This window comes from Watersipora subatra, unplaced genomic scaffold, assembly GCF_963576615.1.
Source record: "Watersipora subatra unplaced genomic scaffold, tzWatSuba1.1 SCAFFOLD_90, whole genome shotgun sequence".
In the NCBI taxonomy this organism is placed as follows: domain Eukaryota; kingdom Metazoa; phylum Bryozoa; class Gymnolaemata; order Cheilostomatida; family Watersiporidae; genus Watersipora; species Watersipora subatra.
Window position 1 is genome coordinate 170,825 of NW_027045259.1, and position 21,476 is coordinate 192,300.

The following is a 21,476-nucleotide window of genomic DNA, read 5'->3' on the forward strand; positions in this document are numbered from 1 at the left end:
ATATCACATGACCCACAGTTGTAACTTTCATTGCAAGGGAACCTACAAGTACAATAGGTATGACATAATCCACAGTTGTAGCTTTCATTGAAACAAAAACTACGAGTACAATAGGTGCGACATGATCCACAGTTGTAGCTTTCAATGAAATGCAAACTACAAGTACAATAGGTATGACATAATCCACAGTTGTAGGATTCATCGCAATCGAATTTACAAATACAATAGGTATGACATGACCCACAGTTGTAACTTTCATTGCAGTGCAAACTACCAGTACAATAGGTATCACATGACCCACAGTTGTAACTTTCATTGCAGTGCAAACTACAAGTACAATAGATATCACATGACCCACAGTTGTAACTTTCATTGCAAGGGAACCTACAAGTACAATAGGTATGACATAATCCACAGTTGTAACTTTCATGGCAAAGGAAGCTACAAGTACAATAGGTATGACATAATCCACAGTTGTAACTTTCATTAAAACGAAAACTACGAGTACAATAGGTGCGACATGATCCACAATTGTAGCTTTCAATGAAATACAAACTACAAGTAGAATAGCTATGACATAATCCACAGTTGTAGCTTTCATTGCAATGGAAACTACGAGTACAATAAATATGACATGACCCACAGTTGTAACTTTCATTGCAAGGGAAGCTACAAGTACAATAGGTATGACATAATCCACAGTTGTAACTTTCATTGAAACGAAAACTACGAGTACATTAGGTGCGACATGATCCACAGTTGTAGCTTTCATTGAAACGAAAACTACGAGTACAATAGGTGCGACATGATCCACAGTTGTAGCTTTCAATGAAATGCAAGCTACAAGTACAATAGGTATGACATAATCCACAGTTGTAGGATTCATCGCAACGGAAGCTACAAGTACAATAGGTATGACATGACCCACAGTTGTAATTTTCATTGCAATTGAAGCTGCAAGTACAATAGGTATGACATGACCCACAAATGTTACTTACATTGCAGTAGAAGCTAGAAGTACAATAGGTATCACATGATCCACAGTTGCAGCTTTCATTCCAGTAGAAGCTACAAGTACAATATGTATGACATGACCCACAGTTGTAACTTTCATTGCAATAGAAACAAGGAGTACAATAGGTATGACATGACCAATGGTTGTAACTTTCATCACAAAGGAAGTTACAAAAACAATAGGTATGACATGATCCACAGTTGTAACTTTCAATGCAATGGAAGCTACAAGTACAATAGGTATGACATGACCCACAGTTGTTACTTACATTGCAGTAGAAGCTAGAGGTACATTATGTATGACATGGTCCACAGTTGCAGCTTTCATTGCAGTAGAAGTTACAAGTACAATATGTAGGACATGACCCACAGTTGTAACTTTCATTGCAATAGAAGCAAGGAGTACAATAGGTATGACATAATCGTCAGTTGTAACTTTCCTGGCAGTGGAAGCTACAAGCACAATAGGTATGACACGACCCACAGTTGTAATTTTCATTGCAAAGGAAGCGACAAGTACAATAGGTATGACATGACCCACATTTGTAACTTCCATTGCAATGGAAGCTACGAGTACAACAGGTATGACATGATCTACAGTTGTAGCCTTCATTGCAATGGAAGCTACGAGTACATTGGGTATGACATGACCCACAGTTGTAGCTTTTTTCGCAATGGAAGCTCCACGTACAATAGGCATGACATGACCCACAGTTGTAGCTTTCATCGCAATGGAAGCTACAAGTAGAATAGGTATGACATAATCCACAGTTGTAGCTTTCATTGCAATGGAAACTACGAGTACAATAGGTATGACATGACCCACAGTTGTTACTTACATTGCAGTAGAAGCTAGAGGTACATTATGTATGACATGGTCCACAGTTGCAGCTTTCATTGCAGTAGAAGTTACAAGTACAATATGTATGACATGACCAACAGTTGTAAATTTCATTGCATTGCAAACTACAAGTAAAATAGGTATGACATAATCCACAGTTGTAGAATTCATTGCAATGGAAGCTACAAGTACAATAGGTATGACATAATCCAAAGTTGTAAAATACATTGCAATGGAAGCTACAGGTACGAGTATGATAGGTATGACAAGAACAACAGTTGTAACTTTCATTGCAATGGACGCCACGAGTACTATAGGTATGATATGACCCACAGTTGTTTCTTTTTTTGCAATGGAAACTACAAGTACAATAGGTATGACATAATCTACAGTTGTAGCTTTCATTGAAACGAAAACTACGAGTACAATAGGTGCGACATGATCCACAGTTGTAGCTTTCATTGCAATGGAAACTACGAGTACGATAGGTATGACATGACCCATAGTTGTAACTTTCATTGCAAGGGAACCTAAAAGTACAATAGGTATGACATAATCCGCAGTTGTAACTTTCATGGCAATGGAAGCTAAAAGTACAATAGGCACGACATAATCCACAGGCATAACTTTCTTTGCAGTGGAAGCCACAAGCACAATAGGTATGACATAATCCACAGTTGTAGCTTTCATTGCAATGGAAACTACGAGTACGATAGGTATGACATGACCCATAGTTGTAACTTTCATTGCAGTGCAGACTACCAGTACAATAGATATCACATGACCCGCAGTTGTATCTTTCATTGCAATGGAAGCAACAAGTACAATAGGTATGACATGACCCACAGTTGTAACTTTCATGGCAATGGAAGCTACAAGTACAATAGGTATGACATAATCCAAAGTTGTAAAATACATTGATATGGAAGCTACAGGTACAATAGGTATGACATGTCCGACGGTTGTAACTTTCATCGCGATGGAAGCTACAAGTACAATAGGTATGACATGAACCACAGTTGTTACTTACAATCAGTGGAGGCTAGAAGTACAATAGGTATGACATTATCCACGGTTGCAGATCTCGTTGCACTGGAAGCTACAAGTACAATAGGTATGGCATGACCAACAGTTGTAACCTTCATTGCATTGAACGCCACGAGTATGATAGGTATGACAAGAACAACAATTGTAACTTTCATTGCAATGGACGCCACGAGTACTATAGGTATGATATGACCCACAGTTGTTTCTTTTTTTGCAATGGAAGCTACAAGTACAATAGGTATGGCATGACCAATGGTTGTAACTTTCATCACAAAGGAAGTCACAAAAACAATAGGTATGACATAATCCACAGTTGTAAGATTCATCGCAACGGAAGCTACAAGTACAATAGGTATGACATGACCCACAGTTGTAATTTTCATTGCAATTGAAGCTGCAAGTACAATAGGTATGACATGACCCACAAATGTTACTTACATTGCAGTAGAAGCTAGAAGTACAATAGGTATCACATGATCCACAGTTGCAGCCTTCATTCCAGTAGAAGCTACAAGTACAATATGTATGACATGACCCACAGTTGTAACTTTCATTGCAATAGAAACAAGGAGTACAATAGGTATGACATGACCAATGGTTGTAACTTTCATCACAAAGGAAGTCACAAAAACAATAGGTATGACATGATCCACAGGTGGAACTTTCAATGCAATGGAAGCTACAAGTACAATAGGTATGACATGACCCACAGTTGTTACTTACATTGCAGTAGAAGCTAGAGGTACATTATGTATGACATGGTCCACAGTCGTAGAATTCATTGCAATGGAAGGTACTAGTACCATAGGTATGACATGATCTACGGTTATAGCTTTCATTGCGAATGAAGCTACGATTACATTAGGTGTGACACGACCCACAGTTGTAACTTTCATTGCGTTGGAAGCTACAAGTACAATAGGTATCACATGACCCATGGTTGTAACTTTCATCGCAATAGAATTTACAAATACAATAGGTATCACATGACCCACAGTTGTAACTTTCATTGCAGTGCAAACTACAAGTACAATAGATATCACATGACCCACAGTTGTAACTTTCATTGCAAGGGAACCTACAAGTACAATAGGTATGACATAATCCACAGTTGTAACTTTCATGGCAATGGAAGCTACAAGTACAATAGGTATGACATAATCCACAGTTGTAACTTTCATTGAAACGAAAACTACGAGTACAATAGGTGCGACATGATCCACAATTGTAGCTTTCAATGAAATACAAACTACAAGTAGAATAGGTATGACATAATCCACAGTTGTAGCTTTCATTGCAATGGAAACTACGAGTACAATAGATATGACATGACCCACAGTTGGAACTTTCATTGCAGTGCAAGCTACAAGTACAATAGATATCACATGACCCACAGTTGTAACTTTCATTGCAAGGGAAGCTACAAGTACAATAGGTATGACATAATCCACAGTTGTAACTTTCATTGAAACGAAAACTACGAGTACAATAGGTGCGACATGATCCACAATTGTAGCTTTAAATGAAATACAAACTACAAGTAGAATAGGTATGACATAATCCACAGTTGTAGCTTTCATTGCAATGGAAACTACGAGTACAATAAATATGACATGACCCACAGTTGTAACTTTCATTGCAATGGAAACTACGAGTACGATAGGTATGACATGACCCATAGTTGTAACTTTCATTGCAAGGGAACCTACAAGTACAATAGGTATGACATAATCCGCAGTTGTAACTTTCATGGCAATGGAAGCTCAAAGTACAATAGGCATGACATAATCCACAGTTGTAACCTTCCTTGCAGTGGAAGCTACAAGCACAATAGGTATGACATGACCCACAGTTGTAACTTTCATTGCAATGGAAGCTACCAGTACAATAGGCATGATATAATCCACAGTTGTAGCTTTCATTGCAATGGAAACTACGAGTACGATAGGTATGACATGACCCATAGTTGTAACTTTCATTGCAGTGCAAACTACCAGTACAATAGGTATCACATGACCCACAGTTGTAACTTTCATTGCAAAGGAAGCTACAAGTACAATAGGTATGACACAATCCACAGTTGTAGAATTCATTGCAATGGAAGCTACAAGTACAATAGGTATGACATAATCCAAAGTTGTAAAATACATTGCAATGGAAGCTACAGGTACAATAGGTATGACATGTCCCACGGTTGTAACTTTCATCGCGATGGAAGCTACAAGTACAATAGGTATGACATGAACCACAGTTGTTACTTACAATCAGTGGAGGCTAGAAGTACAATAGGTATGACATTATCCACTGTTGCAGATCTCATTGCACTGGAAGCTACAAGTACAATAGGTATGGCATGCCCAACAGTTGTAACCTTCATTGCATTGAACGCCACGAGTATGATAGGTATGACAAGAACAACAGTTGTAACTTTCATTGCAATGGACGCCACGAGTACTATAGGTATGATATGACCCACAGTTGTTTCATTTTTTGCAATGGAAACTACAAGTACAATAGGTATGACATAATCCACAGTTGTAGCTTTCATTGAAACGAAAACTAGGAGTACAATAGGTGCGACATGATCCACAGTTGTAGCTTTCAATGAAATGCAAACTACAAGTACAATAGGTATGACATAATCCACAGTTGTAGGAATCATCGCAACGGAAGCTACAAGTACAATAGGTATGACATGACCCACAGTTGTAATTTTCATTGCAATTGAAGCTGCAAGTACAATAGGTATGACATGACCCACAAATGTTACTTACATTGCAGTAGAAGCTAGAAGTACAATAGGTCTCACATGATCCACAGTTGCAGCTTTCATTCCAGTAGAAGCTACAAGTACAATATGTATGACATGACCCACAGTTGTAACTTTCATTGCAATAGAAACAAGGAGTACAATAGGTATGACATGACCAATGGTTGTAACTTTCATCACAAAGGAAGTTACAAAAACAATAGGTATGACATGATCCACAGTTGCAACTTTCAATGCAATGGAAGCTACAAGTACAATAGGTATGACATGACCCACAGTTGTTACTTACATTGCAGTAGAAGCTAGAGGTACATTATGTATGACATGGTCCACAGTTGCAGCTTTCATTGCAGTAGAAGTTACAAGTACAATATGTAGGACATGACCCACAGTTGTAACTTTCATTGCAATAGAAGCAAGGAGTACAATAGGTATGACATAATCGTCAGTTGTAACTTTCCTTGCAGTGGAAGTTACAAGCACAATAGGTATGACACGACCCACAGTTCTAATTTTCATTGCAAAGGAAGCGACAAGTACAATAGGTATGACATGACCCACATTTGTAACTTTCATTGCAATGGAAGCTACGAGTACAATAGGTATGACATGATCTACAGTTGTAGCCTTCATTGCAATGGAAGCTACGAGTACATTGGGTATGACATGACCGACAGTTGTAGCTTTTTTCGCAATGGAAGCTCCACGTACAATAGGCATGACATGACCCACAGTTGTAGCTTTCATCGCAGTGCAAACTACAAGTACAATAGGTATGACATGACCCACAGTTGTAACTTTGATTGCAACGGAACCAACGAGTACAATAGGTATGACATAGTCCACAGTCGTGGAATTCATTGCAATGGAAGGTACTAGTACCATAGGTATGACATGATCTACGGTTATAGCTTTCATTGCGATTGAAGCTACGATTACATTAGGTATGACACGACCCACAGTTGTAACTTTCATTGCGTTGGAAGCTACAAGTACAATAGGTATCACATGACCCATGGTTGTAACTTTCATCGCAATCCAATTTACAAATACAATAGGTATGACATGACCCACAGTTGTAACTTTCACTGCAGTGCAAACTACCAGTACAATAGGTATCACATGACCCACAGTTGTAACTTTCATTGCAGTGCAAACTACAAGTACAATAAATATCACATGACCCACAGTTGTAACTTTCATTGCAAAGGAACCTACAAGTACAATAGGTATGACATAATCCACAGTTGTAACTTTCATGGCAATGGAAGCTACAAGTACAATAGGTATGACATAATCCACAGTTGTAACTTTCATTAAAACGAAAACTACGAGTACAATAGGTGCGACATGATCCACAATTGTAGCTTTCAATGAAATACAAACTACAAGTAGAATAAGTATGACATAATCCACAGTTGTAGCTTTCATTGCAATAGAAACTACGAGTACAATAAATATGACATGACCCACCGTTGTAACTTTCATTGCAAGGGAAGCTACAAGTACAATAGGTATGACATAATCCACAGTTGTAACTTTCATTGAAACGAAAACTACGAGTACAATAGGTGCGACATGATCCACAATTGTAGCTTTCAATGAAATACTAACTACAAGTAGAATAGGTATGACATAATCCACAGTTATAGCTTTAATTGCAATGGAAACTACGAGTACAATAAATATGACATGACCCACAGTTGTAACTTTCATTGCAGTGCAATCTACAAGTACAATAGATATCACATGACCCATGGTTGTAACTTTCATCGCAATCGAATTTACAAATACAATAGGTATGACATGACCCACAGTTGTAACTTTGATTGCAACGGAACCAACGAGTACAATAGGTATGACATAGTCCACAGTCTTGGAATTCATTGCAATGGAAGGTACTAGTACCATAGGTATGACATGATCTACGGTTATAGCTTTCATTGCGATTGAAGCTATGATTACATTAGGTGTGACACGACCCACAGTTGTAACTTTCATTGCGTTGGAAGCTACAAGTACAATAGGTATCACATGACCCATGGTTGTAACTTTCATCGCAATCGAATTTACAAATACAATAGGTATGACATGACCCACAGTTGTAACTTTCATTGCAGTGCAAACTACCAGTACAATAGGTATCACATGACCCACAGTTGTAACTTTCATTGCAGTGGAAACTACAAGTACAATAAATATCACATGACCCACAGTTGTAACTTTCATTGCAAGGGAACCTACAAGTACAATAGGTATGACATAATCCACAGTTGTAACTTTCATGGCAATGTAAGCTACAAGTACAATAGGTATGACATAATCCACAGTTGTAACTTTCATTAAAACGAAAACTACGAGTACAATAGGTGCGACATGATCCACAATTGTAGCTTTCAATGAAATACAAACTACAAGTAGAATAGGTATGACATAATCCACAGTTGTAGCTTTCATTGCAATGGAAGCTACAAGTACAATAAGTATGACATAATCCACAGTTGTAACTTTCATTAAAACGAAAACTACGAGTACAATAGGTGCGACATGATCCACAATTGTAGCTTTCAATGAAATACAAACTACAAGTAGAATAGGTATGACATAATCCACAGTTGTAGCTTTCATTGCAATAGAAACTACGAGTACAATAAATATGACATGACCCACAGTTGTAACTTTCATTGCAAGGGAAGCTACAAGTACAATAGGTATGACATAATCCACAGTTGTAACTTTCATTGAAACGAAAACTACGAGTACAATAGATGCGACATGATCCACAATTGTAGCTTTCAATGAAATACAAACTACAAGTAGAATAGGTATGACATAATCCACAGTTGTAGCTTTCATTGCAATGGAAACTACGAGTACAATAAATATGACATGACCCACAGTTGTAACTTTCAATGCAATGCAAACTACAAGTACAATAGATATCACATGACCCACAGTTGTAACTTTCATTGCAAGGGAAGCTACAAGTACAATAGGTATGACATAATCCACAGTTGTAGAATTCATTGCAATGGAAGCTACAAGTACAATAGGTATGACATAATCCACAGTTGTAGCTTTCATCGCAATGGAAGCTACAAGTAGAATAGGTATGACATAATCCACAGTTGCAGCTTTCATTGCAACGGAAACTACGAATACAATAGGTATGACATGACCCACAGTTGTAACTTTCATTGCAGTGCAAACTACAAATACAATAGATATCACATGACCCACAGTTGTAACTTTCATTGCAAGGGAAGCTACAAGTACAATAGGTATGACATAATCCACAGTTGTAGAATTCGTTGCAATGGAAACTACGAATACAATAGGTATGACATGACCCACAGTTGTAACTTTCATTGCAGTGCAAACTACAAGTACAATAGGTATGACATGACCCACAGTTGTAACTTTGATTGCAACGGAACCAACGAGTACAATAGGTATGACATAGTCCACAGTCGTGGAATTCATTGCAATGGAAGGTACTAGTACCATAGGTATGACATGATCTACGGTTATAGCTTTCATTGCGATTGAAGCTACGATTACATTAGGTGTGACACGACCCACAGTTGTAACTTTCATTGCGTTGGAAGCTACAAGTACAATAGGTATCACATGACCCATGGTTGTAACTTTCATCGCAATCGAATTTACAAATACAATAGGTATGACATGACCCACAGTTGTAACTTTCATTGCAGTGCAAACTACCAGTACAATAGGTATCACATGACCCACAGTTGTAACTTTCATTGCAGTGCAAACTACAAGTACAATAAATATCACATGACCCACAGTTGTAACTTTCATTGCAAGGGAACCTACAAGTACAATAGGTATGACATAATCCACAGTTGTAACTTTCATGGCAATGGAAGCTACAAGTACAATAGGTATGACATAATACACAGTTGTAACTTTCATTAAAACGAAAACTACGAGTACAATAGGTGCGACATGATCCACAATTGTAGCTTTCAATGAAATACAAACTACAAGTACAATAGGTATGACATGACCACAGTTGTTACTTACATTGCAGTAGAAGCTAGAGGTACATTATGTATGACATGGTCCACAGTTGCAGCTTTCATTGCAGTAGAAGTTACAAGTACAATATGTAGGACATGACCCACAGTTGTAACTTTCATTGCAATAGAATCAAGGAGTACAATAGGTATGACATAATCGTCAGTTGTAACTTTCCTTGCAGTGGAAGCTACAAGCACAATAGGTATGACACGACCCACAGTTGTTAATTTTCATTGCAAAGGAAGCGACAAGTACAATAGGTATGACATTACCCACATTTGTAACTTTCATTGCAATGGAAGCTACGAGTACAATAGGTATGACATGATCTACAGTTGTAGCCTTCATTGCAATGGAAGCTACGAGTACATTGGGTATGACATGACCGACAGTTGTAGCTTTTTTCGCAATGGAAGCTCCACGTACAATAGGCATGACATGACCCACAGTTGTAGCTTTCATCGCAATGGAAGCTACAAGTAGAATAGGTATGACATAATCCACAGTTGTAGCTTTCATTGCAATGGAAACTACGAGTACAATAGGTATGACATGACCCATAGTTGTAGGATTCATCGCAACGGAAGCTACAAGTACAATAGGTATGACATGACCTACAGTTGTAATTTTCATTGCAATTGAAGCTGCAAGTACAATAGGTATGACATGACCCACAAATGTTACTTACATTGCAGTAGAAGCTAGAAGTACAACAGGTATCACATGATCCACAGTTGCAGCTTTCATTCCAGTAGAAGCTACAAGCACAATATATATGACATGACCCACAGTTGTAACTTTCATTGCAATAGAAACAAGGAGTACAATAGGTATGACATGACCAATGGTTGTAACTTTCATCACAAAGGAAGTTACAAAAACAATAGGTATGACATAATCCACAGTTGTAGCTTTCATTGCAATGGAAACTTTGAGTACAATAGGTATGACATGACCAACAGTTGTTACTTACATTGCAGTAGAAGCTAGAGGTACATTATGTATGACATGGTCCACAGTTGCGGCTTTCATTGCAGTAGAAGTTACAAGTACAATATGTAGGACATGACCCATAGTTGTAACTTTCATTGCAATAGAAGCAAGGAGTACAATAGGTATGACATAATCGTCAGTTGTAACTTTCTTTGCAGTGGAAGCTACAAGCACAATAGGTATGACACGACTCACAGTTGTAACTTTCATTGCAAAGGAAGCGACAAGTACAATAGGTATGACATGACCCACATTTGTAACTTTCATTGCAATGGAAGCTACGAGTACAATAGGTATGACATGACCCATGGTTGTAACTTTCATCGCAATCGAATTTACAAATACAATAGGTATGACATGACCCACAGTTGTAACTTTCATTGCAGTAGAAGCTAGAAGTACAATAGGTATCACATGATCCACAGTTGCAGCTTTCATTCCAGTAGAAGCTACAAGTACAATATGTATGACATGACCCACAGTTGTAACTTTCATTGCAATAGAAACAAGGAGTACAATAGGTATGACATGACCAATGGTTGTAACTTTCATCACAAAGGAAGTTACAAAAACAATAGGTATGACATAATCCACAGTTGTAGCTTTCATTGCAATGGAAACTTTGAGTACAATAGGTATGACATGACCCACAGTTGTAACTTTCATTGCAGTGCAAACTACCAGTACAATAGGTATCACATGACCCACAGTTGTAACTTTCATTGCAGTGCAAACTACAAGTACAATAGATATCACATGACCCACAGTTGTAACTTTCATTGCAAGGGAACCTACAAGTACAATAGGTATGACATAATCCACAGTTGTAACTTTCATGGCAATGGAAGCTACAAGTACAATAGGTATGACATAATCCACAGTTGTAGCTTTCATTGCAATGGAAACTACGAGTACAATAGGTATCACATGACCCACAGTTGTAACTTTCATTGCAGTGCAAACTACAAGTACAATAGGTATGACATGACCAATGGTTGTAACTTTCATCACAAAGGAAGTTACAAAAACAATAGGTATGACATGATCCACAGTTGTAACTTTCAATGCAATGGAAGCTACAAGTACAATAGGTATGACATGACCCACAGTTGTTACTTACATTGCAGTAGAAGCTAGAGGTACATTATGTATGACATGGTCCACAGTTGCAGCTTTCATTGCAGTAGAAGTTACAAGTACAATATGTAGGACATGACCCACAGTTGTAACTTTCATTGCAATAGAAGCAAGGAGTACAATAGGTATGACATAATCGTCAGTTGTAACTTTCCTTGCAGTGGAAGCAACAAGCACAATAGGTATGACACGACCCACAGTTCTAATTTTCATTGCAAAGGAAGCGACAAGTACAATAGGTATGACATGACCCACATTTGTAACTTTCATTGCAATGGAAGCTACGAGTACAATAGGTATGACATGATCTACAGTTGTAGCCTTCATTGCAATGGAAGCTACGAGTACATTGGGTATGACATGACCGACAGTTGTAGCTTTTTTCGCAATGGAAGCTCCACGTACAATAGGCATGACATGACCCACAGTTGTAGCTTTCATCGCAATGGAAGCTACAAGTAGAATAGGTATGACATAATCCACAGTTGTAGCTTTCATTGCAATGGAAACTACGAGTACAATAGGTATCACATGACCCACAGTTGTAACTTTCATTGCAGTGCAAACTACAAGTACAATAGGTATGACATGACCCACAGTTGTAACTTTGATTGCAACGGAACCAACGAGTACAATAGGTATGACATAGTCCACAGTCGTGGAATTCATTGCAATGGAAGGTACTAGTACCATAGGTATGACATGATCTACGGTTATAGCTTTCATTGCGATTGAAGCTACGATTACATTAGGTGTGACACGACCCACAGTTGTAACTTTCATTGCGTTGGAAGCTACAAGTACAATAGGTATCACATGACCCATGGTTGTAACTTTCATTGCAATCCAATTTACAAATACAATAGGTATGACATGACCCACAGTTGTAACTTTCATTGCAGTGCAAACTACCAGTACAATAGGTATCACATGACCCACAGTTGTAACTTTCATTGCAGTGCAAACTACAAGTACAATAAATATCACATGACCCACAGTTGTAACTTTCATTGCAAAGGAACCTACAAGTACAATAGGTATGACATAATCCACAGTTGTAACTTTCATGGCAATGGAAGCTACAAGTACCATAGGTATGACATAATCCACAGTTGTAACTTTCATTAAAACGAAAACTACGACTACAATAGGTGCGACATGATCCACAATTGTAGCTTTCAATGAAATACAAACTACAAGTAGAATAGGTATGACATAATCCACAGTTGTACCTTTCATTGCAATAGAAACTACGAGTACAATAAATATGACATGACCCACAGTTGTAACTTTCATTGCAAGGGAAGCTACAAGTACAATAGGTATGACATAATCCACAGTTGTAACTTTCATTGAAACGAAAACTACGAGTACAATAGGTGCGACATGATCCACAATTGTAGCTTTCAATGAAATACTAACTACAAGTACAATAGGTATGACATAATCCACAGTTGTAGCTTTAATTGCAATGGAAACTACGAGTACAATAAATATGACATGACCCACAGTTGTAACTTTCATTGCAGTGCAATCTACAAGTACAATAGATATCACATGACCCACAGTTGTAACTTTCATTGCAAGGGAACCTACAAGTACAATGGGTATGACATAATCCACAGTTGTAACTTTCATGGCAATGGAAACTACGAGTACGATAGGTATGACATGACCCATAGTTGTAACTTTCATTGCAGTGCAAGCTACAAGTACAATAGATATCACATGACCCACAGTTGTAACTTTCATTGCAAGGGAAGCTACAAGTACAATAGGTATGACATAATCCACAGTTGTAACTTTCATTGAAACGAAAACTACGAGTACAATAGGTGCGACATGATCCACAATTGTAGCTTTCAATGAAATACAAACTACAAGTAGAATAGGTATGACATAATCCACAGTTGTAGCTTTCATTGCAATGGAAACTACGAGTACAATAAATATGACATGACCCACAGTTGTAACTTTCATTGCAATGGAAACTACGAGTACGATAGGTATGACATGACCCATAGTTGTAACTTTCATGGCAATGGAAGCTACGAGTACAATAGGCATGACATAATCCACAGTTGTAGCTTTCATTGCAATGGAAACTACGAGTACGATAGGTATGACATGACCCATAGTTGTAACTTTCATTGCAGTGCAAACTACCAGTACAATAGGTATCACATGACCCACAGTTGTAACTTTCATTGCAAAGGAAGCTACAGGTACAATAGGTATGACATAATCCACAGTTGTAGAATTCGTTGCAATGGAAGCTACAAGTACAATAGGTATGACATAATCCAAAGTTGTAAAATACATTGCAATGGAAGCTACAGGTACAATAGGTATGACATGTCCCACGGTTGTAACTTTCATCGCGATGGAAGCTACAAGTACAATAGGTATGACATGAACCACAGTTGTTACTTACAATCAGTGGAGGCTAGAAGTACAATAGGTATGACATTATCCACTGTTGCAGATCTCGTTGCACTGGAAGCTACAAGTACAATAGGTATGGCATGACCAACAGTTGTAACCTTCATTGCATTGAACGCCACGAGCATGATAGGTATGACAAGAACAACAGTTGTAACTTTCATTGCAATGGACGCCACGAGTACTATAGGTATGATATGACCCACAGTTGTTTCATTTTTTGCAATGGAAACTACAAGTACAATAGGTATGACATAATCCACAGTTGTAACTTTCATTGAAACGAAAACTAGGAGTACAATAGGTGCGACATGATCCACAGTTGTAGCTTTCAATGAAATGCAAACTACAAGTACAATAGGTATGACATAATCCACAGTTGTAGGAATCATCGCAACGGAAGCTACAAGTACAATAGGTATGACATGACCCACAGTTGTAATTTTCATTGCAATTGAAGCTGCAAGTACAATAGGTATGACATGACCCACAAATGTTACTTACATTGCAGTAGAAGCTAGAAGTACAATAGGTCTCACATGATCCACAGTTGCAGCTTTCATTCCAGTAGAAGCTACAAGTACAATATGTATGACATGACCCACAGTTGTAACTTTCATTGCAATAGAAACAAGGAGTACAATAGGTATGACATGACCAATGGTTGTAACTTTCATCACAAAGGAAGTTACAAAAACAATAGGTATGACATGATCCACAGTTGCAACTTTCAATGCAATGGAAGCTACAAGTACAATAGGTATGACATGACCCACAGTTGTTACTTACATTGCAGTAGAAGCTAGAGGTACATTATGTATGACATGGTCCACAGTTGCAGCTTTCATTGCAGTAGAAGTTACAAGTACAATATGTAGGACATGACCCACAGTTGTAACTTTCATTGCAATAGAAGCAAGGAGTACAATAGGTATGACATAATCGTCAGTTGTAACTTTCCTTGCAGTGGAAGCTACAAGCACAATAGGTATGACACGACCCACAGTTCTAATTTTCATTGCAAAGGAAGCGACAAGTACAATAGGTATGACATGACCCACATTTGTAACTTTCATTGCAATGGAAGCTACGAGTACAATAGGTATGACATGATCTACAGTTGTAGCCTTCATTGCAATGGAAGCTACGAGTACATTGGGTATGACATGACCGACAGTTGTAGCTTTTTTCGCAATGGAAGCTCCACGTACAATAGGCATGACATGACCCACAGTTGTAGCTTTCATCGCAATGGAAGCTACAAGTAGAATAGGTATGACATAATCCACAGTTGTAGCTTTCATTGCAATGGAAACTACGAGTACAATAGGTATCACATGACCCACAGTTGTAACTTTCATTGCAGTGCAAACTACAAGTACAATAGGTATGACATGACCCACAGTTGTAACTTTGATTGCAACGGAACCAACGAGTACAATAGGTATGACATAGTCCACAGTCGTGGAATTCATTGCAATGGAAGGTACTAGTACCATAGGTATGACATGATCTACGGTTATAGCTTTCATTGCGATTGAAGCTACGATTACATTAGGTGTGGCACGACCCACAGTTGTAACTTTCATTGCGTTGGAAGCTACAAGTACAATAGGTATCACATGACCCATGGTTGTAACTTTCATTGCAATCCAATTTACAAATACAATAGGTATGACATGACCCACAGTTGTAACTTTCATTGCAGTGCAAACTACCAGTACAATAGGTATCACATGACCCACAGTTGTAACTTTCATTGCAGTGCAAACTACAAGTACAATAAATATCACATGACCCACAGTTGTAACTTTCATTGCAAAGGAACCTACAAGTACAATAGGTATGACATAATCCACAGTTGTAACTTTCATGGCAATGGAAGCTACAAGTACCATAGGTATGACATAATCCACAGTTGTAACTTTCATTAAAACGAAAACTACGACTACAATAGGTGCGACATGATCCACAATTGTAGCTTTCAATGAAATACAAACTACAAGTAGAATAGGTATGACATAATCCACAGTTGTACCTTTCATTGCAATAGAAACTACGAGTACAATAAATATGACATGACCCACAGTTGTAACTTTCATTGCAAGGGAAGCTACAAGTACAATAGGTATGACATAATCCACAGTTGTAACTTTCATTGAAACGAAAACTACGAGTACAATAGGTGCGACATGATCCACAATTGTAGCTTTCAATGAAATACTAACTACAAGTACAATAGGTATGACATAATCCACAGTTGTAGCTTTAATTGCAATGGAAACTACGAGTACAATAAATATGACATGACCCACAGTTGTAACTTTCATTGCAGTGCAATCTACAAGTACAATAGATATCACATGACCCACAGTTGTAACTTTCATTGCAAGGGAACCTACAAGTACAATGGGTATGACATAATCCACAGTTGTAACTTTCATGGCAATGGAAGCTACAAGTACAATAGGTATGACATAATCCACAGTTGTAACTTTCATTGAAACGAAAACTACGAGTACAATAGGTGCGACATGATCCACAATTGTAGCTTTCAATGAAATACAAACTACAAGTAGAATAGGTATGACATAATCCACAGTTGTAGCTTTCATTGCAATGGAAACTACGAGTACAATAGATATGACATGACCCACAGTTGGAACTTTCATTGCAGTGCAAGCTACAAGTACAATAGATATCACATGACCCACAGTTGTAACTTTCATTGCAAGGGAAGCTACAAGTACAATAGGTATGACATAATCCACAGTTGTAACTTTCATTGAAACGAAAACTACGAGTACAATAGGTGCGACATGATCCACAATTGTAGCTTTCAATGAAATACAAACTACAAGTAGAATAGGTATGACATAATCCACAGTTGTAGCTTTCATTGCAATGGAAACTACGAGTACAATAAATATGACATGACCCACAGTTGTAACTTTCATTGCAATGGAAACTACGAGTACGATAGGTATGACATGACCCATAGTTGTAACTTTCATGGCAATGGAAGCTACGAGTACAATAGGCATGACATAATCCACAGTTGTAGCTTTCATTGCAATGGAAACTACGAGTACGATAGGTATGACATGACCCATAGTTGTAACTTTCATTGCAGTGCAAACTACCAGTACAATAGGTATCACATGACCCACAGTTGTAACTTTCATTGCAAAGGAAGCTACAAGTACAATAGGTATGACATAATCCACAGTTGTAGAATTCGTTGCAATGGAAGCTACAAGTACAATAGGTATGACATAATCCAAAGTTGTAAAATACATTGCAATGGAAGCTACAGGTACAATAGGTATGACATGTCCCACGGTTGTAACTTTCATCGCGATGGAAGCTACAAGTACAATAGGTATGACATGAACCACAGTTGTTACTTACAATCAGTGGAGGCTAGAAGTACAATAGGTATGACATTATCCACTGTTGCAGATCTCGTTGCACTGGAAGCTACAAGTACAATAGGTATGGCATGACCAACAGTTGTAACCTTCATTGCATTGAACGCCACGAGCATGATAGGTATGACAAGAACAACAGTTGTAACTTTCATTGCAATGGACGCCACGAGTACTATAGGTATGATATGACCCACAGATGTTTCATTTTTTGCAATGGAAACTACAAGTACAATAGGTATGACATAATCCACAGTTGTAACTTTCATTGAAACGAAAACTAGGAGTACAATAGGTGCGACATGATCCACAGTTGTAGCTTTCAATGAAATGCAAACTACAAGTACAATAGGTATGACAGAATCCACAGTTGTAGGAATCATCGCAACGGAAGCTACAAGTACAATAGGTATGACATGACCCACAGTTGTAATTTTCATTGCAATTGAAGCTGCAAGTACAATAGGTATGACATGACCCACAAATGTTACTTACATTGCAGTAGAAGCTAGAAGTACAATAGGTCTCACATGATCCACAGTTGCAGCTTTCATTCCAGTAGAAGCTACAAGTACAATATGTATGACATGACCCACAGTTGTAACTTTCATTGCAATAGAAACAAGGAGTACAATAGGTATGACATGACCAATGGTTGTAACTTTCATCACAAAGGAAGTTACAAAAACAATAGGTATGACATGATCCACAGTTGCAACTTTCAATGCAATGGAAGCTACAAGTACAATAGGTATGACATGACCCACAGTTGTTACTTACATTGCAGTAGAAGCTAGAGGTACATTATGTATGACATGGTCCACAGTTGCAGCTTTCATTGCAGTAGAAGTTACAAGTACAATATGTAGGACATGACCCACAGTTGTAACTTTCATTGCAATAGAAGCAAGGAGTACAATAGGTATGACATAATCGTCAGTTGTAACTTTCCTTGCAGTGGAAGCTACAAGCACAATAGGTATGACACGACCCACAGTTCTAATTTTCATTGCAAAGGAAGCGACAAGTACAATAGGTATGACATGACCCACATTTGTAACTTTCATTGCAATGGAAGCTACGAGTACAATAGGTATGACATGATCTACAGTTGTAGCCTTCATTTCAATGGAAGCTACGAGTACATTGGGTATGACATGACCGACAGTTGTAGCTTTTTTCACAATGGAAGCTCCACGTACAATAGGCATGACATGACCCACAGTTGTAGCTTTCATCGCAATGGAAGCTACAAGTAGAATAGGTATGACATAATCCACAGTTGTAGCTTTCATTGCAGTGCAAACTACAAGTACAATAGGTATGACATGACCCACAGTTGTAACTTTGATTGCAACGGAACCAACGAGTACAATAGGTATGACATAGTCCACAGTCGTGGAATTCATTGCAATGGAAGGTACTAGTACCATAGGTATGACATGATCTACGGTTATAGCTTTCATTGCGATTGAAGCTACGATTACATTAGGTATGACACGACCCACAGTTGTAACTTTCATTGCGTTGGAAGCTACAAGTACAATAGGTATCACATGACCCATGGTTGCAACTTTCATCGCAATCCAATTTACAAATACAATAGGTATGACATGACCCACAGTTGTAACTTTCATTGCAGTGCAAACTACCAGTACAATAGGTATCACATGACCCACAGTTGTAACTTTCATTGCAGTGCAAACTACAAGTACAATAAATATCACATGACCCACAGTTGTAACTTTCATTGCAAAGGAACCTACAAGTACAATAGGTATGACATAATCCACAGTTGTAACTTTCATGGCAATGGAAGCTACAAGTACAATAGGTATGACATAATCCACAGTTGTAACTTTCATTAAAACGAAAACTACGAGTACAATAGGTGCGACATGATCCACAATTGTAGCTTTCAATGAAATACAAACTACAAGTAGAATAAGTATGACATAATCCACAGTTGTAGCTTTCATTGCAATAGAAACTACGAGTACAATAAATATGACATGACCCACAGTTGTAACTTTCATTGCAAGGGAAGCTACAAGTACAATAGGTATGACATAATCCACAGTTGTAACTTTCATTGAAACGAAAACTACGAGTACAATAGGTGCGACATGATCCACAATTGTAGCTTTCAATGAAATACTAACTACAAGTACTATAGGTATGAGATAATCCACAGTTGTAGCTTTAATTGCAATGGAAACTACGAGTACAATAAATATGACATGACCCACAGTTGTAACTTTCATTGCAGTGCAATCTACAAGTACAATAGATATCACATGACCCACAGTTGTAACTTTCATTGCAAGGGAAGCTACAAGTACAATAGGTATGACATAATCCACAGTTGTAGAATTCATTGCAATGGAAGCTACAAATACAATAGGTATGACATAATCCACAGTTGTAGCTTTCATTGAAACGAAAACTACGAGTACAATAGGTGCGACATGATCCACAGTTGTAGCTTTCAATCAAATGCAAACTACAAGTACAATAGGTATGACATAATCCACAGTTGTAGGATTCATCGCAACGGAAGCTACAAGTACAATAGGTATGAAATGACCCACAGTTGTAATTTTCATTGCAATTGAAGCTGCAAGTACAATAGGTATGGCATGACCAACAGTTGTAACCTTCATTGCATTGAACGCCACGAGTATGATAGGTATGACAAGAACAACAGTTGTAACTTTCATTGCAATGGACGCCACGAGTACTATAGGTATGATATGACCCACAGTTGTTTCATTTTTTGCAATGGAAACTACAAGTACAATAGGTATGACATAATCCACAGTTGTAGCTTTCATTAAAACGAAAACTACGAATACAATAGGTGCGACATGATCCACAGTTGTAGCTTTCAATGAAATGCAAACTACAAGTACAATAGGTATGACATAATCCACAGTTGTAAGATTCATCGCAAAGAAAGCTACAAGTACAATAGGTATGACATGACCCACAGTTGTAATTTTCATTGCAATTGAAGATGCAAGTACAATAGGTATGACATGACCCACAAATGTTACTTACATTGCAGTAGAAGCTAGAAGTACAATAGGTCTCACATGATCCACAGTTGCAGCTTTCATTCCAGTAGAAGCTACAAGTACAATATGTATGACATGACCCACAGTTGTAACTTTCATTGCAATAGAAACAAGGAGTACAATAGGTATGACATGACCAATGGTTGTAACTTTCATCACAAAGGAAGTTACAAAAACAATAGGTATGACATGATCCACAGTTGCAACTTTCAATGCAATGGAAGCTACAAGTACAATAGGTATGACATGACCCACAGTTGTTACTTACATTGCAGTAGAAGCTAGAGGTACATTATGTATGACATGGTCCACAGTTGCAGCTTTCATTGCAGTAGAAGTTACAAGTACAATATGTAGGACATGACCCACAGTTGTAAGTTTCATTGCAATAGAAGCAAGGAGTACAATAGGTATGACATAATCGTCAGTTGTAACTTTCCTTGCAGTGGAAGCTACAAGCACAATAGGTATGACACGACCCACAGTTCTAATTTTCTTGCAAAGGAAGCGACAAGTACAATAGGTATGACATGACCCACATTTGTAACTCTCATTGCAATGGAAGCTACGAGTACAATAGGTATGACATGATCTACAGTTGTAGCCTTCATTGCAATGGAAGCTACGAGTACATTGGGTATGACATGACCGACAGTTGTAGCTTTTTTCGCAATGGAAGC